Source organism: Vombatus ursinus, unplaced genomic scaffold (assembly GCF_900497805.2).
Source record: "Vombatus ursinus unplaced genomic scaffold, bare-nosed wombat genome assembly UNPS02014818.1, whole genome shotgun sequence".
Lineage (NCBI taxonomy): Eukaryota > Metazoa > Chordata > Mammalia > Diprotodontia > Vombatidae > Vombatus > Vombatus ursinus.
In genome coordinates this window covers 46,940,494-46,963,608 of record NW_020954596.1, presented here as the reverse complement: position 1 = coordinate 46,963,608, position 23,115 = coordinate 46,940,494, and the positions used below count along the sequence as shown (strand labels likewise).

At 38.5% G+C, this 23,115-nt stretch overlaps 1 protein-coding gene across 5 annotated transcripts in view; it reads right to left on the bottom strand.

Moving 5' to 3' along the window:
* Window positions 1-22,535, bottom strand: part of TBC1D1 (TBC1 domain family member 1) — a 296,435-nt gene extending 273,900 nt beyond the window's left edge. For 3 of the 5 annotated variants that reach the window (XM_027836195.1, XM_027836197.1, XM_027836198.1), the window contains exon 1: window positions 22,263-22,534. The gene's annotated coding sequence lies outside the window, so the exon portion shown is untranslated. Of the gene's footprint in view, window positions 1-22,262 lie in introns of all 5 variants that reach the window. The other 2 variants (XM_027836200.1, XM_027836196.1) reach the window with 2 other exon arrangements.
* Window positions 22,536-23,115: the final 580 nt, after the last annotated feature.

Genomic DNA, 23,115 nt, shown 5'->3' with positions numbered 1-23,115 from the left:
AGAGTTAGAAGACAGTTCAGGTTGCCTTTTAATTAAAAAATGTTATGAAAACATCCTCGTTCAATTTAGATATCTGATACACTTCGCAAAAATATAATACAGGTGTTTGGGGTTTTTGTTTTCTTTTTACATTTGAGCATTGCTATTCCTGGAGATTTAAAAAAAAAAGTCATCTTCAAACATCTCATTCTCTAAAAAAGCTATATATTTTTTTTCATTGCAGATGACAAGACCCATGAAATATCTGGCTCAATTTTCACTCCTGGAACTAAATCTATTTTAAAGTTTTATCTGTTGACAGCTGCTAATCCCAAGATTGGGGAAAGGAATGTCCTGTGATTATTACGAAGGATATTAATGCAATGATGAAACATGTTCTCCACCTTCTGGCAGTGAGGTGATAGGCTCCAGGTGCAGACGAAGACAGATATTTTTGGACGTAGCCAATGAAAGAATTTGTTTTGTTGGACTACACATATTAGTTACAAAGGTTTGTTTTTGTCCTTTGGGCCTTTTTTTTTTTTTAATGGGAGGGAGGAGATAGGAGGAAAAGAAAATAGATTTTTGTTTGTTGAAAAAAATTAAATTTTTTAAAAAGGATATTGATTAAATAATTCATCCATTCAACAAATACTATAAAATTCTAACAAGTATTGTAGATAGCATGATTTTAAACATGACAATAACAGGCACAATAAACTACTTCCCATCTTGTAATCTGATCAGATATTCAGGGAAGGTTTATATCACAGAAACATAACTATCAAATTCAATCAATTCCGTCATAGGACAAACCAAGTTGTAAATAAAATAAGTATTTAACCTACTTAAGTTTTCAGCTTTCTAACAGTTATAATAATACATACAACCTTAGTTTTCCAACACATTGTTCAATTTTAAGAAACTCTATGAAGGATTTATAGCATCAATGGAAATATTGCTGTCAATACCTCAGCAAAACCTTTGGCAGGAAAACAAAAATGCTTATAACCCTACTAATTCAGGATTTATGACCATTCCAACTGAGCTGAAATTTACCTTTGCATCATCTTTGGGTTTTTTTTTGTTTGTTTGTTTGTTTAAAATTCAGGCTTTCTCTCTCTCTTTTTTTTTTTTTTGTTGCTTAGACAATAAGGGTTAAGTGACTTGCCCAGAGTCTCACAGCTAATAAGTGTCAAGTGTCTGAGGCCGAATTTGAACTCAGGTCCTCTTAACTCCAAGGCAAGAGCTCTACCCACTGTGCCACCTAGCTACCCCTGCATCATCTTTGAAAAAAAGTTTGACTAAAGTAGATAAACAATATAAACAATAAAAAAGGGAACTATCCAACTTGCTAGGGAAAACCAAATATTTTCAAGTACTTAGCAGCATCTTAAATGCAACACACATGTGTATGAGCAATTTAGGTATAATTTCAATTGATTCTTACTAGCTATTACAGCAGTTTACATCAACATTATATTAGCTCGTACTTCTCCCATAAACACAGTTTAACTTGAAGTTACTATATATACACAAGTGTGTGTGTGTGTGTATTTGAAGGAATTAAAACTATGCTTCTGGGATCAAATTGAACACTATTAGAGAATGCCTACCATATGCCTAGCTCTTGACTAAGCAGTAAAATATATAAGAAGCTTGCAGTCTCATTGTGAAGATAAGATCTAGGTACATGAAACAAATACAGAAATGCCCTGTATTTTGCTAGTTTGTTTCATACTGTATCTCTAATTTCATCATTTAAGGTAACTCCAAGTGAGGAATTTTCTCCAGCAATGCTAATCAGCACCTCTACAGGCTCACAGAGCAGCCTGGGGGTATTGAGAAGTTAAGTAACTTACCTAACACACTGCCAGGCTTTGTCAGAAGTAGGATTTGAACCAGGTTTACTGGCTTTAAGGTCAGCTCTCTATACCCATTACACAAAGCTGCCTCTCCTTGACCTGACCAATTAGTATATCATAATAGCCTCATCCTAACACAAGAATCTGTCTTATAAATTCAATTTGCCGAAGACCAACTCGGTTCTGGTCTTTGTTCTTCACTTATCCGCCCGCCCGGGTGTAGTTTGTGGCTTCTACTCTCAGCCCTGAGGCTGTTTCCTATTCCTTAAGTAGCATCACAACTAGGTCCTACAAATAGCTTGTTTAAATACTTGGATGAAGCCCAGGTTTCCAAAGTATGGATACTTCCTCCCCTACTGCAGATCAGTCTCCCACATGTCTTCATCTTATTTGATTTTTTTATGCATCTTTCCATAAATCTTCCACAAAGTATGGTTACCCAATGGGCTAACAGTCTTTACCTGGTTCTTTTATTATCTCAGTGATGTCACTATAATATTCAGGCTATCTTTTATTCTCACAACATGACCAACCCATCTCTCTTTCTGGTGCTAACTCTCCACGAAAAATTTTTATGCCACATTTCAAGAGCAATATTCATCATTGGTAACATGCTGCAGGCTACATAAATCCAACCAGTCTCTTCCCATTGTCCCTTGTGTTCCTTATAATTTTGATATTTCTGAGACTGGTGTTCCATGATAAACAGTCACTTAGGGTCACCAGGAGAATCTTGATGTCAAAGAGTCAGGCTTTTGTAGCAGTAAGTATTTAAGGCATACTGAAAGCACTGAATAAAAATCCTGCCCTCTACTTATTACCAGTGTAACCTTGGGCAAGTTACTTACTCTATCTAGGCCTCCATTTCCTAACCCATGAAGCAAGATGCTTTGAATAAATGTATTCTAAGGTCCCTTCAAGCTTTAAATACTACGATCCTATGAATTTCCCAAGCACAAACCTATCCTCTACTCGCTCCTAAGCAATTTTGGGCTTAGCTCATTATCCATCTATAGCACCTATGTCCAAGAAAGAGATAGATACGGAAATCCATGGACTAATTGCATGTCTAGCTTCATGTCATAGTGTCAGATATAACTGGTTTTAACCCACTTCATATTTCCAATGGAGACAGATAAATCAATCTCTCCCACAGGACACTTTGTAGTATTCTAGGGTTTGATGAAATTAGGACAATTTTATTTGTAAACAGGAGTATTTGAAGAGTCTCACCAATGGCAGGAGACCATTCTTCTATTTGGGCTCTACACAGGACCTCTTGCATGATATTAGCACACACTTTACATGAGCATATGTCTCCCTGTTTTGTGCCCCATTTGATTTTAACACTCAACGGATCAGGGAACAAAGTTATCACCATAATCACATCCATCAAAAAAAACATATAATTTTAGCTTTATCTGAATAAAGCCTTTAAAGTTCTATTTTGTTACACAAGTCAGATACTTTTTTTTAAAAAAGTTGACAACCAATAAGTACAGTAGGATTTTATATTTTCTAAACTTTTGAGTAAGTTACTAAAGTGTAAAGATAAGATCTCCTGTAGAAAATCCTCTGTGAAAATGCTTTGTTCAGAAGTATTCGTGAAGCTATATATGCAAATAACTAATTATAAGTTATACAACTATCTGTAAGTTATTATATCATAACTATATATAGATAAAATAACATATACAAATAATTAACTATAAGCAATTATATTATAGTAACTAACTATAAGTTATTATGGTATAATAACTATATGTAAATAAATAACTATATTGTAAACAACTCTAAGTTATTATATTTTAATTAACTATATATAAATAACTATAAGTTATTATACTATATAGTTAACTATAAGTTATTATGTTATAACTATGTATAAATAAAATAACCATATATTTAAATAACTAAGTTATATCATATGACTAAATTATATTATAACTATATATAAATAAATAGCTATAAATGATATTATAATAGCTAACTACATGTAAATAACTATATATATAAATAACCATTGTCATAAAGATCTTATAGATTGAGATATGGATTAGTAAAATGGTGATGGAAACCATTTTTTAGTGAAAGGAAAACAATAACTTCTGTGTGATCATTTTCCTTTTAAAAAAAATCTTTCCTTATTTCAATATTGTATATTGAGCTCTAAGTTATTCTTAAATTGTGCCACCTTCTGGCCCAGATCTCCTCTGTATGTATTTGGTCAGAAACAGTCACTGCTTCTGACGTCTTCTTAAGAGAAATTGCCACTTTCTCACCTTGTACACCAGGTAATAATCCAAATGTGGGGTTTCACCTATCAATGCTGATTAGAACACTGCAGAAATGCCAATATACCTGTACCATGTCATGCCAGTTTGTTGGCCTCCTAGTTTCATTGATACACTGGCTCAGCTACATTTCATAGCAATATCTCTGCAGGTTTGCTACCTGCAACTACCCAGGGAGATGACACAATCTCCTATCATCTTTCTCTATAGTGTTTTGCAAGTAAGTTTATACCCTGATGTTGCCCTTGGTTACCATGTCTCTCTGCTTGGCAATGAGATTAAGGCCTTTCTAGCTAAGACAGTTTCTGGGATCTCTCAACTTTCTTACTGTGAAAACTGTTTTAAATTATTAAACTTGTCTAAGAAGTTTCTCCACAAAGTTCTACTTTGATGTTTATCGTGGTGTGCTGATGACCTAGTGAGGATCTATCTACCATGCTAGAAAAGCTTTGCATATGATCTTGGGACACAAAATGTTTTCTGAAGACTAGTCTAGCTAACTATGGAGAGGTTCATTACCAAAAAGTGAGCCATCTGATTAAATCTTTGGCAACCCATAAAACAAAGAAAAATATAAAATGGTTCCTGGTCATGTGCACTCCTTTTTCATTTCTGCAGCAGCAGCAGCAGTGTGGCAAAAAAGAGGTCAGAGAGTGCTAAGAATAACACAATTTTTAGACTCTATCAACTTTAATTTGGCCATTGGCATTCTCATTGTAAAATCTTGGTCCAATGATCAACAAGTTCTCTTTCTAGAAGAGCCAAATCATATGAGCTTTGACACTCTCTCTATGAGCAAAACAATAAATTAAATGGAAAGATGGCTTTGAAAGGCAAAGAAAAGAGTCGGCAGATTGGCTTTATCACATGCCCAAAGGCAACAGAAAACATTTCCATGAGACATTGGATCATCTTGCACTGTAGTGTTTATTATAAGCATATATATGTATATATATAAAATACATTATTATATATATTATTATATATGGATGTGTATACACACACACACACACCACCACCATGAAAATAATTGCAGCTTACACAACAACATGGGTTTAAGAAGATGAAGCAGAGACATTTTATGAAGAACTTGACAATACTTTCCAAGTTAAATCAACATCAACATTGACACTTTGTGATTTCAATGGAAAGGTGGGAATAGGTGAGAATTGTGAGAAAGATATAGAAAACATCAAAACCACTTGATACTGGTAAAAAGAAAAAAAGTCAATCAGTGGGACAATGAGGTACACAATAAATGGGAGCAAATGCATATAGTAGCATAGTGTTCAACAAACCCAAGGAATCCTAACTACCTAGGCAAGGACTTACAACTAGTCCAATTAACAGAAAATTAGAAAGTATCCTGGCAGAAATTGGGTTTAAAACGACATCTCATACCATAATCAGCTCTAAATGGATACATGACCTACAAATAACAGATTACCTCACAAAAAAAGTAGAAGAGTAAAAAAAGATATACACGTCACAATTGCAGATAGAATAAGAGTTCATAATGAACAAAGGATAGGTAAGACCACAGAAGATAAAATGCATAATTTTGATTACTTAAAGTTTATAAGTTTTTGTACAAAAAATCAATTTTAGTTAAAATTAGAAAAGAAACAGTTGAGTAGGGGAAAGCACTTTGCAGCAAATATCTCTGATAAATATCTGATATCCATGATATATAATAAAATGATTCAAATATGACAGCCATTCCCCAGTAAAGTTAAAAGATATGAAAAAAACATTTCTCAAAGGAAGAATCTTAAGCTATTAACAAAGGAAAAAATGCTACAAATCACAACTAGAAAAATGCAAATTAAATCAATTCTGTGAGATTTCAACTGATCAGATTGGCAAAAATGGCAAAAAGCAAAAAATGTCAGTTGTGGAAGAGGCTATTTTGGTAGAGCTATGAACTGGTCCAACTCAACTAGAAAGCAATTTGGAGCTACTCCAAAGAAGTCATTCATCTGTGCATACCCTCTGCCCTAGCAATATTAGGCCTATGTCCCAAAGACATAGAAGAAAAAGGAAAAGATCCCAAAAACATGTACAGCAGCTCCTTTTGTAGCAAAATTCTGGAAGCAAATGCAACCAAGAAAACAGAGAGCTGGAAAACAATTTTTATAGCAAGTATCTCTGATAAAAGCCTCATTTCTCAAATATATAGAGAATTGATTCAAATTTATAAGAATACAAGTCATTTTCCAATTGATAAATGGTAAAAGGATATGAGCAGGCAGTTTTCAGATGAAGGAATCAAAGCTATCTATTGATTAGAGAAATGCAAATTAAAACAACTCTGAGGTACCACCTCACTTATCAGATTGGCTAATATGACAGAAAAGAAAATTTATAAATGTTGGTGAAGATGCGGGAAAATGGTACACTAATGCATTGTTGGTGGAGTCGTGAACTAATTCAACCATTCTGGAGAGTAATTTGGAATTATACCCAAAGAGTTATAAAACTGAGCAATCTTTGATTTTGATCTAGCAATACCCCAGCAATATCCCAAAGAGATAAAAAGCGGAGGGAAGGGAAGGACCTATTTGTGCAAAAATATTTATGGCAGCTCTTTTCGTGGCAGCAAAGAAATTAAGAGGATATGCATCAACTGGGGAATGGCTAAACAAGTTGTGGTATGTGATTGTAATGGAATGTTACTGAGCTATGAGAAATGATGGGCAGGCTGACTTCAGAAAAACCTGAAAGACATATATGAACTTTATGTAAAGTGAAGTGAGCAGAACCAGGACAGCAATGTAGAGAGTAACAGCAATACTGTATGATGATTCACTGTGAATGACTTAGCTACTCTCAGTAACACAATGATCCAAGACAATTCCAAAGGACTCATGATGAAAAATGCTATCCACCTCCAGAGAAAGAACTGATGGAGTCTGAATGCAGTTCAAAGCAGACTATTTTTCACTTCCTGGATTTTTTTTCATGTTTTTCTTTCCCTTTGAATCTGTCTTCTTTTATAACACTACTAATAAGGTAATATGTTTTGCATGATTGAATCTATGTCAAATTGCTTACTGTCTAAGGAAAGGGGGGGTGAGGAGGGTAGAGAGAAAATTTGGATTTCAAAAATTTTTGAATGTAAAAAATTGTCTCTACATGTAAATAAAATATTATTTTTTTCAAAAAATTAGAAGCAAAAAGAGTCCCTATCATTTGGGAATGGATGAACAAATAATTGTACACATATGAAATGGAATATTATTGCACCATAAGAAATTACCAAAGGGAAGGTTTCTGAGAATTATATGAATGGATACAAAGTAAAAGTAACAACCAAGAGAAAAATTTATACAATAACAACCACATCGTAAACAAAATTGATTTTAAAAGACATATGAACTCTGTGAGAAATTGAATAACCAATTATATTTTTATAGGACATATGATAAAAACAACCTTCCCAGTTCCTGAGAGAGGTGATTTACTCAAAATGCAGAATGCCACTTACATTTTTGGACATGGCTGGGGAATAAAGTTATTTTGCTCGACAATGCTTACTTTTTTTTTTTTAACAACACTTAACTTCTTACAAGGGTTTTGTTTCTCTTTTTCAATTGGGGGTAGGATTTTGAGTTTGGTTGGTTTGTTTGTTTCTTTGTTTTTATGAAGGAGAAAAGGGGATCAGCAGTAGTATTGCCTAAAAAAGGAAAAGAAAGAAAAGAGGGCAGCCAAATTATTTTTTTAAGGCACAAATGAGAACAAAAGGAATAGATACTGACCAGCAGGCACCCTATTATACACTTTAAAAAGAAATAAGTTTTAAGTAGAGAGTCATGATTTCATATGCAATTCCCTTTTTCTGTTCTGTTTTGTATGTGGAAATGCTCATTTTTGAGAGTTTTGTAAGGTGCAGAATAATTTTTTTAAATTTTTTAAAAGAATCAGAAAGCATGAGTAGGGAAGAAAGAAAGAGGGCAAAAACTTTCAGACTACATAGGAGCATCACACCTTTATACCAGGAATACTTTCTTTGAGAAAATTAGCTTCCCCCCAAAATACTATCCTGTATTTGTGTGTGTGTGTGTCTGTGTGTGTGTCTGTGTCTGTGTGTGTATGCATACATGTGCTCCTTGATGGCATAGGTCCCATTTGTTTTTGGCCTTTGCATTCCCAGCATCTTACACACAACGTCAAGCACATGCCGGGCACATAGTAAATACTTATTGGTTGACTGATTGATTCAATAAAAGAAGTTATGGTGCTGGGAAAGATGAGTACCCAATAGCACAAGAAAAAATGAAACCGATTATATTTTAACAGACTGAAAGATTATCTATTGATGTAATAGTAATTCCTGAATCATTTATTTGTCTACTGTCAGACCACCAACTTATGAGAGCATAGATCAGAATTTGTAAAAAGCTAGACTAGTAATAATAAGAAAAAATATATGGCATACAATTGAAACAATTCAATCCCAAACTATTTAAACAAGTAACTGATAATGAAAAATGGGAAACGGAGAGCTGGAAGGGTATCAACATTAATTATGCTAGTTTTATGAAGCGGCTTAACTGGTATAAATCAGTTGCTAAAACAAGGAGACCAAAGGGGACTTTAAAAAAATCTTAGTCAGAAACTATTATACCTATGTGACAAACAAAGAAAATGCCAGCCAGAGGCAATACTAATTTAGAATATAAACTTATTTGTAAAATCTTACAGAAAAGTATAATGGAATATTATAAGCAGTTTCATTTCATAAAACGAAGAGAAGCAGTGGGGAGTAAAACCAGTTTAAAGAAAGCCTGGCAAGAGCTCCAGCCAAGGAAAGTCATCTCAAAGATACGGGAGTATGAAAATAGGAGGATAACACAGGAAAAAATGGAAAAGATCAACAAAGATTTTTATAATAAACAACTGTAGGTGGCGCAGCGGATAGAGCACTGGCCCTGGATTCAGGAGGACCTGAATTCAAATCCGACCTCAGACACCTAACGCTTACTAGCTGTGTGACCCTGGATAAGTCACTTAACCTCATTGCCTAGCCCAAAATAATAATAATAATAACAATAATAATAATAATAAAAATAATAATAATAATAAAAAACAACTGTTACCATTGAGAACCACAGGGCCGCCACACTGGTACATCACAGTCCTATAGAAGGTAGAAATGGTCTTAAGGAGAACACGAACAACACCTACTTTCTCATTTTTATAAACTCTTCTGAGACTCATTTTAACACATATTGAGGGCATCCTTAATGAAGATAATAGTGGGGACCAGGTTTTCACAAGCAATATTCCATAAAGGACTGCAAGTTTATCACGATGGAACTGACTGAAAGATGGAAAGAATAAAAGATACCATTTTGCTGATTGTTTGTTGATTCTGAAAAGCCTTTGATCCAGTATAGGAAAATGCTACCTTAAAAGCGCCTTTCCAATAAGGTGTCTCCCAATCTTGCACCAAAATTATTTCAGCTTTGGAAAATATAGAAACAGAAATAGTCTTACTCAGTGGTGTACTGATCACAAAAATCAGGTAAAGCATAAAATAAGCAGGTGAATGCTTGCCAAAGTGATTCATTACTATGACAGGAGTGAGGGAAGGGAACAAGCATTTTTAATTAAACAATTATGATGTTCTAGGCACTATACTAAACGCTTTCCAAATCTTGTTTGATCCTCACCATAACCCTGTGAGGTAGATGTTATTGTTGTCCCCATTTTACAGTTAAGGAAACTAAAGAAAACAGAGGGTAAGTGACTTGCCCACAACCACACAGTGAGTAAGCAGACGAGGCCAGCTTCAAACTCAAGTCCTTCTTTTCTCCACTGCCCCTCCTAGCTGCTCTTTTTTTGCTCTTTAAAAAATGCCTGTAGTGACTGTTTTTTTTTTAATCTCTGCAGTCTTCACAGTGTTTTTCTGTGGGTGTTATTTGTATTTTTTTTTTATTACTGTTTCCAGGACTCCAGAAAGTGCTGCTCTAATGCTTAGAGTGGAGATGACCCTGAGCCAATGCTCAAAGAGTTGAAGCTCAGGCATGTTGCGTCTAGCTGGAAAAGCTTTGAGCACGGGTGTGGTAAAAGACTGAGTCTGCTACCATCAGCAGAGAATCAGCTCAGTTGAGTATGGAGATGCTCATCACTAGGAAGTTGGCTGCTGGATGATGAATTATTTTGGCCTTATTGAACCGGGAACAGACAAAATTCAAGATAGCTCTCTGTCCATTGTAGCACCATCTTGTTCTATAGTGATACTGGCAGGTTGAGAGAAAAGGGGCATAAGATGCTGAGACTTTCTTAGGCTGCCCACAAATAATCTATTTGACTGTTGGTGCACTTAACTGCAGTTTTTGTTTGACATCCATATTAATGGCATGCTAGTGGAAGATCTGCACCAAATTCTTGTTGTCATTCTCAACATTAATTAAACCAGAAGACATAAAGGAGCCACCGCTAGATGAAAGGACAGCTTGCAAATTCTCAGAGATTCAGATAAAGGAATTGGCGGGGGTGGTTTCACTGAGTCCCCAAAGGCAACAAGAAACATTTCATGGGACACCTCATTTTGCAGTGCTCTTGGTGAGGGTAAATAAACAGGTCATCATGAATTATTGTATTTTATGTGTCAATGTCCATGATAAAGAACAATGAAATAAATAACTTCTCTAAAGAATTTGATTGTATCTATCTAAATAAATCAGCATGTATACTTTGATCTTTCCTGATGTCCATGTAAAGGCCTACACAGAGGTGGTAGCTAAAATCTGTATTGAAGACATGTTTCAGGATCTAGAAATGAAAGGAGCCAAAGGCTAATAGACTATTAAGATGCTATACGCTTGTATATCATGGATACCTTCCCCACTTCAATTCAACAGACATTTGTTAAGTGTATGCTATACGCCAGGACTGTGCCAAGTATGAACTCAGAAGATGTTAAACATGGCGAGGATTGATCATCATAAAAAAGAAATTGACTCCATCGTAAAAGAAACAACCAGTTACAGACGTAGTACACTAGTCATTTCAGAATCAGCTACCTGAGTGCAGATTATTGACTGATTAGAACAAAGATCTAAGTAAATACCAAATTAGAACAAAGGATAAAGCACTGAAAACAATCCGTATGATCACAATTAACTACAACCTGACCTGGTTCAATAAGCTGTTACCTTCAAAAAAAAAATGGGGAAAAGTAAAAACATTGACGTGATCACTTCTTACTCAATTCCTCAAAATACTAAAGTGGATCTGGGATCTTACCAATTTAGATCTTCAATGATGGAGATCACATCCCATCCACATCTGCCTGTGTAACTCTTGTCTCTGTCCTCTCATAAGACAATTGCGGGGACATTGACTTGATATGCTAGGAGGCTTCTTCATTTTTTCCTAGTCTCATTTCCCTAGTGACATATTTTGCTTCTTTTCTTCTTTGAAGTTCCTCATTGGATATGTCTTGCTCATACTTACCATATGCTTTTCTGTTACTCTCTGTGTGATAATCATTTCACAGACTGTTGTGTTCTATATCTGTCAGCCATATAACCACAGTGGTGGGATATTGGTCTTAAAAAATGTCCACATAAATAGCTTATTAAAAGAATGCATTTAGTGTTGACTTATCAGTTGCAGCCCTATCCACAGCAAAGAAGCATCAAGCTAATATTCTACCAAACCCCTTCTTGATTACAAAGAAAAGATAAAATCTGGAGGTTTTTGAAACTTTTCAACAGAATCTTGGCTTTTAGCTATCTAGGTTTAGCCTAGTTTCTGTAAGTCCAAAGTCATTGTTCCAGGGGTTGTTTCAGTTTCTTGCAGGAGGATTACTTCCCCCCTTCCACAGGTAGCACCAAGGTTTAGCACTTTTATATTGCTCTGTGCTTCTGAGTAGATGAACTGTGCTTTTTCTCTAGCTGTGGAACACACACACACACACCAATTTCTAAACTCTTTTAGAGTCATCATTTCAATTCAAATCTTAAATGAGGAATTAGAAAATTTATGAGCAGGAAGAAAAAGCTCCTCTTTTCATTTTCTTCCTAGGACACCATAGCATTCTTTAACCTTCTCACTCAGTCTCTATAAATGCCTCCCTCAATCCTTAAAGAGACCCGATTCCTGCTTCCTGTCCTTTCACCAACCACTCCATGACCAAATTCCCCATTTGCTCATTGATCACTTGATCTATCTACTCTACCCATATGACATCATCAGATCTCTTCTGCCAGCCAACCAGTAGTCACAGTGGTCTGTCCCTCTGGTAAGCTAGAGAATTATGTCTCTACACCTTGAGTCTCTTAGTACCTACAAATCTCTCTGCCCAAACCAGCCCAAAGCAACATCCTCCCTTTGGTTCCTTATTATAATGTCAAGTTTGTGCAAAGATCAGTTTTAAGTCTAACTCTGGCTGTCCAGTTTATCATATTAGATGAAACCAACTGTACCCTAGTGTTTCACCTCAAGCTGTATTTTCACAGAAGTAATTAAAGGGTAAAAATCTAGCCCTGAGGACGAGAAAACTGAGATTCACATACTGGATTGTGTACTTAATTCCTCAGTGTCCCAGGCAACTCTCTAAGATTTTAAATTGTAGAGCATGTGTTGAGCTGTATTGTTGAAGGGAATTTCTTCAATGGGAGTTCCTTATCCTAATGAAATCTATCTACCCTCCCGCCCACCTTAATTAATATAACCACCAAAAGGCCAGACACTTCAGTGAAGGTTTTCACAGAATTGATCATTGGACAAGATAGATTTTAATGTATAAATGAGATGCTGGACGCAGTAAGACAGTCAGCCAAGATTCAGGAACTGTGACCCTCTATGTAAGAGAGAGGTGCCGGTAATAAACTCAAGTAACGAGCAGAATTTGGTAAGCTCAGCCATGTGGCCTATCCAGCAGATATACCACCAGAGATATATTTAAGGAGAGGTGTTATGAGGACTCTATGAAGGGAGAAAGGATTTTTAATATCAAGAGTTGAGTTAAGCCCACAGCCCCATATATCCTCTACACATGTGCCTCAATACCACTGTATTATAAGTATGAACCCACTCTTCCCATGGATGTGATGAGTATTTTTGTAAGAATTTGCACCTGCTTTTGGGGATAATGTTTTATGTTAAATGTTCTTTCTACACTTGCTTATTAATGAAATCTAAAGGGCAGCCAGGTGGTGCAGTGGATAGACCACTGGACCTGGAGTCTGGAAGACTCATCTTCCTGAGTTCAAATCTGGCCTCAGATGCTTACTAGCTATGTGACCTTGGACAAGTCACTTCACCCTATTTGCTTCAGTTCCTCATCTATACAATGAGCTGGCGAAGGAAATGGCAAAACTACTCCGGTATCTTTACCAAGAAAACCCCAAATGGACTAACAAAGAGTTGGATACAACTGAAAAACAACTCAACGACAAAAAATTAAGTCTAAAACTAAGGGCTGACTGCTAATGGGACGCAAACCAGTGGAGGCTGGGGAGCTACAAGATTAGAAGTATAGCCCCACACTTACCCTTAGAAACCAGAAAGTAACAGTGGCTCCTCTGAGGGACTCCAAGCCTTGGAGTAGAAGGGTAGATATGCGGGGGAGGGGAGCCTAGAGAAGGTGCTACACACAGGTAAGGTCCCCTACAAATGGAGGCTGGTAGATAAGATATGCTTACAGAGATGACGTAATACAGCATAATGTTATATTCTACGTAAGATGTACTAGAAAGTATCCAGTATGAGACTCTCAATTACGTATCTGGAAATCTGGAAACTAAAGCCCAGAGAGGTTGAAGGCCACAAAAGGTGGTAAGTTAGTGAAGCCAGAACTGGAACTCGGATCTTCTGGCTAGAGATTCATTAGTTTTCCTCTCACTCCTGAATGCTGCTTTACATCCTCATCTCCCCCAAAAAAGAGGGTTGCACTTGAAGTCCTTTAAAGTCCCTTTCAGCTTTACGATCCTACAGCCTTACATTTCTACAAGGATGGTATAAACCAGGGCTCCTCATTTTCTTTGGTTTGTTTTTGTGAGGAAACACTCTGCTTCTGATGAGGGCAAATGAGTGGAAATGCTGACCAGGAAATATGAAGGGCAGTGGTGGCTGGGTGGAATGCCAAGACAGAGGCCTGCCAACAAGTCTGAAGGGGTATTTGGGATCATGCCAACAACTACTGACATTTCAACCTGTGGATTTCTAGCCACACCTGGCTCCTTGCCAGAAATGTCTGTGGGTCAAATCTCTGAAGGCCATGTCCTCTCCTTCACAGACATCTGAAATGCTAGTAAGGTCAGGGCTCTGCCTCCTATCCTATGGCCAAAGGCCACGAGGAAAGGACTGCTGACAGCCTCAGGTTTCCTGGCTCATTAAGTACAATCAAGTCAAATAAAGTCAGCAAGCACTTATTAAGAACTAAACCCTGCGACTCACATATACAAAAATATTTATAGCAGCTATTTTTGTGGTGGCCAAGAATTGGAAAATGAGGGGATGCCCATCAATTGGGGAATGGCTGAACAAGTTGTGGTATATGAATGTAATGGAGTACCATTGTGCTATAAGAAATGATGAGCCTGAGTTCAAATCTGGCCTCAGACCTGAGTTCAAATCTGGCCTCAGACACATAACACTTACTAGCTGCATGACCCTAGGCAAATCACTTAACCCCATTGCCTAGTCAAAAAAAAAAAAAAAAGATGAGCAGGAAGACTTCAGAAAAACCTGGAAATTTATATGAACTGATGCCAACTGAAGTGAACAGAACCAGGAGAACACAGTACACAGTAACAGCCACATTATACGATAACTAATTTTCATTGACTTGGTTCTTCTCAGCAATGCAAAGATACAAGACAGTTCCAAAAGACTCATGATGGAAAATGCTGTCCACATCCAGAGACAGAACTATGGAGTCTGAATGTGGATCGAAGCACACTATTTGCTCTCTCTTTGTTGTTACTGTTATTATTTTGTTTTGTTTCTTCTTTCTCGTGGTTCCTCCCATTGGTTCTAATTCTTCTTTACAACATGACTAATGTGAAAATATGTTTAATATGAATCTGTATGTAGAGCCTCTATCAGATTGCATGCTATCTTGGGGAGGGGGTAGGGAAGGGAAGGGGAGAAAATTGAAAACTCAAAAGGTGAAAACTAAAAACAAATTTAAAAAAAAAAAAAGAACTAAACCCTAGAGCAGATTCCCTACTCCTGCCCTAGATGGTCAAAAAAAAAAAAAAGGTGAAAACTGTCCACATGCCAATGGAGGGGACAACATACAAATTATGCACCAATGACATATACAGGATAAACTGAAGATCACCTCAGAGGGAAACACTTCTTGCAGAAAATGGGATTTTAGCCGAGACTTGAAGAAAGCCAGGGAAAGCTAGTAGGCAGAGGCAAGGATGGAAAGAATTTCAGGCATGGGGGATTGCCAGGGAAAAGACACAGAGTCAGGGGATTGAGTGTCTTATTCGAGGAACATCAAGGATGCCAGTGTCAATGAATTGTAGAGTATGTGGAAGATAGTAAGGTATAAGATGATTGGAAAGGGAGGAAGGGGCCAGGTTATAAAGGGCTTTAAAAGACAGAGAATTTTATATTTGGTTACTGGGGATATTTAGGAATACTGAGTTGATGGAATAAGAGGTTTACATGTTCAGACCTGATAAGTATATATATTTTTGTTTGTTTTTTGGTGAGGCAATCGGAGTTAAGTGACTTGCCCAGGTTCACATAGCTAATAAGTGTCAAGTGTCTGAGGTTGGATTTGAACTCAGGTCCTCCTGACTCCAAGGCCAGAGCTCTACCCACTATGCAACCCAGCTGCCCCCTCACATCTCATCTTTAGACAGATCACTTTGATAGCTGATTGGATATGGTTGGGAAGGGGTTGAGAGAGTAAAGAGTTGAGGACTGACATCTAGGTTTGCAGCTTGGGTGACTCAGAAGTTTGGAAGAGAAGGTGTAGGTGAAAAGACAATGAATTCAGATTTGAACTTTATTTTTTTTAAAGACGTCTACATCTAGTTCAAGGTGTCTAACAGGCAGCTGGAAATGTCAGACTGAAGGGTAAGGCTGGATAAATAGATATGAGAATCATCTGCAATGAGTTAATAATTGAATCCATAGGAGCTGGTGAGATCACCAAGTGAACTGTTTCCAGTCAATCAGAAAATGTTTTATCAAGCACCCACTCTGTGATAGGCATTGCACTAGGTGCTGCAGGCCCATGTGCAAAGAATGAAACAATCTCCATGTTGCAGAAGCTTACCTTTCATTCCTACACTAGTTTGCTTGCTCTTTACACTGGAAACATGGGGGCTCCTGAAAACAGAAATGGACTGCTAACATATTAATAACAACCTTGTTTGTTCAGATTTCTGGTTAATTTTACAATCTAGCTTCTTAAAAATGTTTCAGTAATGCCCACTTCTTTTTAAACCACCAAACTTTCACAAGAAAGATAATTTTCCATCTCCTCCATTGAGTCAGAGTGCTTGTTAATCAATTGTCTGCTGCACTAAAAAGTCTCAATGTGTCAATATATCTGAGGGATATTTAGTCTTTCCCCCATCTCAAAATGTAAAGTTTTTCTTTTGCCCCCTCCCAAGTAGGCAAAGAGTCCTAAAAGATCACTCTGGATTACCCAGATTTTGTTATCTTCTAATTGTGTCCCATTCTAGTCAATTTACACATGACATTTTAGACTGCTTTGGAAGTCAGATACGCATCTCCTTTGTCAAGTAATTTTTCTTTGACCATAAATAAAAAGTAGCATGTGCTGCTCAACAGGCCCATGCTGTTTTTCAGGAAAGAAAAAAAAAATCTGTTAAAAGTACCTACCTTTTATTTCATGGCAAGGCTATTGAGTATTTACCAAATTCCACGTAACTTTTTTCAAATGCTAATCTAGGTGACAAGTCTCTGATATAGGTCAAAATAAGAAAAGGTTTTTGTAACTCTTTTCTCTCTACATTGTCTTATTTGGTGACCTCATCAGCTCCTTTGGACTGAATGACCTTCTCTATAATCCTCAGATCTATAAATGCAGCTCTAGTCTCTCTCCTTAGACTCCAAATATCAACAGCCTAGTAGACCTTTTGAACTGTATGACCCATAGGCATCTCAAACTCAACGTGTCCAAAACAGGATGCTCATTACCTTTCTCTGCCCCCTCCCCAATCAAATATTCTTCCCAACCTCCCTATTTTTGTCCAGGGTACCACCTTACTTCTAGCCACCAGTGTTTCTAAACTCAGCATCATCCTTGGTTACTTGTTTTCACTCAATTCATACATCCAACTAGTTGTCAAATCTTGTCACTTTTATCCTGATAGTATCTCTTCTACATGTCCCTTTTCTCCACTCAAAAAACTACCACCCTAGTCTAGTAGGCCATCCCCTCTGACCTGGACTACTCCAACAGCTTCCTAATTGATCTCTCTATCTCAAGTCTCTCCCCACTCCAATCCATCTTCCATAAATCATCAGATTTTCCTAAAGCACAAGTTTGATCATGTCATCCCACCTCACAATAAATTCCAGTGGTTCCCTATTTCCACTAGGATCAAATATAAATTCATCCATGCATCATTTAAGGCTCTTTACAACCTGAGGCCATCCTGGCCTCACCCTTCTGCTTTTTACACACTTTCTTTCACTCTGCTATCCTGCCATACTGTTCTTCTGCAGATTTCTTCTATACAACACTCCACCTCCTTGAACCTTGAACCTAGAATACTCTCTTTCCTCACTTCCACCTAGTGGAATTCCTGAGAGATTCAACTCAAATGGAATTTACTCATGAGGACTTTCCTGGTCCCCCAGCTGCTAGTGCCACTTGGCCTACCTTCAGTCCCCCCGGCCCAGGGTACCTCAGATCTGCCTTGGATCTGTTCCATATATACTTATAGATGTACAAGTTATCTCCCTCTTTAGAATGCAAATTCCTTGAAGGGAAGGACTAGTTAATTTTGGTCTTTGCATCCCCAATGCCTAGCATAGTAACTGGCACAGAGCAAGTGTTTAATAAATGCTTTTTGATTGATTCATTTTTTGAAATCTTGCCCTTAAATTTAAAGACCTTTGAAATGGAAACTTGGGCTTTGAAATGTCATGGCAGCTGGAAAGTACAAACTTTCATGGATTCCAAAATATGTTTTAAAGGATAAACAAGTAACTTCTTTGTGAAGATGTGTGCCAGATCTAAAGGGTAGCCTAAATAGGGCAACACGATAGAGTAGACAGAGTACTGCAGGTGGTGTCAGGGAAACAGCCATCTGCTCCTATCAGCCCTGTGACTTTGGACTAGACCTTCATTTCTTCATCAGAAAGATGAAGAGGTTGGACTAAATGACCAATCAGGTCCATTCTAGCTCTTAATGCTATTATTATAATCAAGGAGCAGTACCTTAGCCAATCTCATCTGAGTAGCTCCATACTGAAAGCCCAAATGTCTCTGTCTGGAGAAGGAATCTGACACAATGGAGAGTGATGGACTTGAGTCCAGAAAGGCCTGGATATGCATCCTGCCTCAGACGCCTGCTGGCTGTGTGAATGTGGACATCTCTTACTCTCTGAAGCTCAGTTTCCTCATCTGTAAAATGGGGATTATATATAATAGTACCTCCCTCACAGTTTGAGGAAGATCAGATGAGATAATATATGTATAGTGCTTTGCAAACTTTAAATACATCATATAAATATGAGCTATGATTATTATTGTCATATCAGAGAGCTACGGTCTCCCTACACTTCCCCTGGACATTAAGCAGAGGCAGCTAAACGGCTCAGTGGATAGAGCACTGAGCCTGGAATCAGGAAGACCTGAGTTCAGATCTAACCTCAGACACTTACTAGTTATATGATTCTGGGCAAGTCACTTAGCCTAATGGCAAACCATTCCAGTATCTTTACCAAGAAAACCCCATGGACAGCATTGTCATGTTACGAAGAGTCAGACATGACTGAATAATAAGAAGCTTAACTTAAGTCACAAAAACCTGTTAATACGCAGAATTCACTTCTCTATGTTTTTCATGATCACTGACTGAAGAGAAGAAAAAGTAAAGTAGAGAAACATGACCAAGTATTGGTCTAAACAAGACACTCAACCTGAGAAGGTCAAGGAGGAAGGGACAGAGGCATCCATGGTCAGGAAAACTTTTTTCAATCTGACAAATGGATAATTTCTATGTTGGGGTCATTCAGACACTTAAAAGGCCAGGGCAGAAGTGGAGATTCTAAAAATGTTGGGAGATTTGAGACTGAATTACTGTGAAGTGGAAAGATGGAGGTTCAAGGAAAGATGTGCACTGCAATTAGATGCCCAACAAGACTTTTCATGTCCTTTTGCTATTTTCCTACCTCCTTTTTCTACCTTCAACACACAGGGGAATCAGCTGGAAGAAAAAAAGGCATATAATGAAACTGACACTGATAAGAGCTTTAAAACTCATGTATATGTTTTAAAACATATATTGCCTCATTTGATTCTCACACTATGTGGTAGAGAAGGTTTTATTGTCCCCCTTTCACAGATTAGGAAACTGAGGGTCTGAGAATTTAAGTGATTTACCTATGGTCACACAGCTAGAGAAGAATCTGAGGTCTTCTTGACTCTAAGCCTAGTACCCTTATTTACTACACCATGCTACATCTCACAGGAGACGGACAAAGGGCCTAACAACTCTCTCCCACATATGAGAACCAGCATTCCACATTCATTGGTGGTGTATGCTCAATACATCACTGATGGATACAATAAAGAGAGGTTAAGGTTACAACTCATAGTTGAATGGTCCAATACAGGGATTGACCGTTGACCACATTAGGGGAATTTCAACTTTTCTCTCTGAAGTGGTTTGCTAGGTGCTGAACATTAGGGCTAGAGTGGAGAGAAAGGCAATCTTTCAGTGTGGCCCATTTCCTCCCCTGACCCTATAGGGTAGTGTGACAAATATGGTAAACTATTACAAAGGGCACCGGAGGTGTAGCCAAAATCCAGTCAAGCTATGAAATTCTTGGCACCCTGTGAAAGAAGGGAGACCCAAAGGTGCAATAGGGATAGGGCATTAGGTTTTAGGTGTTCCCATTTGCAAATCTTAGAACCCTAGAATTTAAACTTTCACTTCTGATTTTTAAAAAAATGTAATTAGTTTGCAATTGACTGGGGAAATCTCTAACATTTTTTATTTCACTTCATCCCCTACCTTAGGTCACATTCAAGCTTTCTGTCTCAGTTATGGAGCATTTTCAGATTATTTTATATTTATAAAGTGTGTCACTTCACAAAAATGGGGTTCCAACAGTTCCCATTCATATGATGATACAGAAACCCTTGGGGAGCCTTTACAACCGCTAGAACCATACAGTGTTGATATCATTCATGTTGAAAATCACACTGTTCAACCTCTGGAGTTACCTACAGGTGACAAATTGCTAGGGTTTTGTTTTTTTTTTAACTGTGCAGGTCTCTGTTGTACTATGAATACATAATACAAAATAAGCATACGTCCTTTGATTCTGTTTAAAAATGAGGAAATGAAATTACTTTTGAAATTCAACTTGAAATAATTGTTAAATATCTATTTTTACATGTAAGCCAGCAGAACAAACCACATCAGAAATACCTGGAAGCAAATGAATACAATAGCCCAGGGACAGATAAACTCAAGAACACAAACTACTAGGGAATGACTCTCTAGTCAAACAAGATTTTCAGGGTAAATGAGAGCACTTTGGCAAAAAATAGTTTTACAGCAGCATATTACACCAGATATCATGATGAATAAGTAACTTAAACTTTAAAAAGTGACATTATTTTAAAGATGGAGAGAGAAGAATGGGGGTAGGCATGTTTCACAACTATCATTATGCAGAGAATGCAAAATCAATCAAGAGATAGAGACCACAAAAGACAAAATAAGTAATTTTGATTATATAACATGTATTTTTATATGAATTCTTAGCCTGACATTCAACACCCTCCAAAAAAATTATTACCACTACACTTGTACAATCTTATCGCACATCACTCACATTATTTATAAAAGAGAACAAAAAATATGTAGCCATTGTCAAATTCATATTAGTTTGCATTTCTTCAACACACTAAATGTCAACTCTCAAAACCCTGGATCTTTACAAAGAAAGTTGCATTCAAGAGCTCTTTCCTCAGGTAACATGCAGGAATTCTTAAAAGGGTAGGGAAAGCTCAGTTTCTTTGCGGCCCATTTAAATCAGAAAATTTGAGAAGTACTTAAAATTTTTTTCAGTAATGAATTGGGAATGACTATCATCCCATTCAAATTCCTTTAAAAAAATAATTCTTGCAGAGAACGAGACGCTTTCACATTAGTAACTACACTACCATAGGAAAAAACCTCAATTAGTGAGACATAGTGATACCTTCAATGGATTAAAAATATCATTGAATCTTCAGATTTTGTAGCTAGCTCATAGTCACATGCTGAGCAGGAAGAGGCTTTTAACAATTAAACCACAACGTCACATAGTAGGAGCTGTTTGAAGATGAGGATATTCATTCCTTAACATTTAACTTTTAAAGGTTGGCCAGATTTTACTTTGCCCCCTCCCCCATTCCCAATTTTTAGCAAGTTGTAAAAACGTGATGCCAAGGAAGATATTTGGGAAAATGGAAAGAGAAGGAAGACATGAATCTTAAAGTACTGTGCCAGTAACTGGATAAGTTGAAACGGTGCAAAAACTGAGAAAGCATTTGGTAGGACCAGGCAGGGAAGAAGGGATAAAAGAGCGAGGAGGAGCCGCCGGCTGGATCGTTCCGTACGTGACAGTTTCGCTTTCATCAAAGTGGCCTGGGGCTGGGCAGGCAGGCAGGCAGGCAGGCAGGCAGGCAGGCGCATCCGAAGGCGGCAAATTAACTTCCTGCTGCTCTGGAACCCACTGGGAGCCGGAGACCGAAACACCACTGGCTGGCCCATCCTGTTCACAGTTTTTTCCAAAAACCTCCGGCCAAAGAGCTCCGGGGAAGGGGGCTGAGAGGTCAGGCTGTTCAGTGATAAAGGAGGGAAGGTCGAAGCGGAGGAGGGAGTAGGAGGAGAAGGTAAAAGGGTTCTTGCGTAAATCCCCCCACCCCCAGCCCTGGACTCCTGCCTACCTGCTGCCTTCCCCCGCGCGGCTCAGAGACAGGAGCAGGACTAGAGTCGGGCAGGTTCCCCGCGACAGCCCCCGTGGACCAGCTCCAGGCGAGAAGGGAAGAGAGGAGGGCTCGAGCTTTCTGCCCATCCTGCGGGGCAGGCTCCACTCCGCTCTCGAGCCCCTCTGCGTCCTCCTGCTCCTCTTACGATGCAATCAATTCTGCCGCCGGCGGCTGCAGCGGCAGCAACAGCAGCAGCAGTAACAGCAGCAGCAGCAGCAGCAACAGGCACCCGTCTGGGAAGCAGTGGCAGCCGCCGGGCGGGGGCCCTGGGGAGGCGGAGGAAGAGGGAAAGGGAGGAGGAGGGAGGGAGAGGGAGGGGGAGGAGATGTGTGTACAGAGCTCGCGTTTCCTCTTTGTAATCTGGAGAGCGCGGGGTAGCCGAGGCTTGAGGAAGGGAGGCAGGAAAGAAAGCAGAGAGATGCGCCTGGGGGACGGAAGCAGCCCTGGTGGCCTCCGCCACTCAACCTTGTGACTTTTTCCCCAGGCGGCAGGACAACGTCCCGGGCCCGTCACATGCAGGAAACAGCTGCTGCAGTGCGGGTCTGGCGGGTGCATCGCCTCGGCCTCCTTCTCCTCTCGGCCAGCCCCGTCCTGGGCTACGGTGCCCCCGGGGCCCAGGAAGAGAGTCGACTCTTTGGCTGGGCAAAAGGAGCTGCAAACTCTTAAGGCCGCCGAGGGCAGGTGGGAGTAGATTGACAGGGGAGGGGTGATGGAGAGACAGTGGGCCGTTCCCGACCTAACCCTCCTGGAGAGCCACTTGCTTTTTCTCCATCCCGTTTCACCATCTTTTCTTCCCCACCCCGTTTCACCA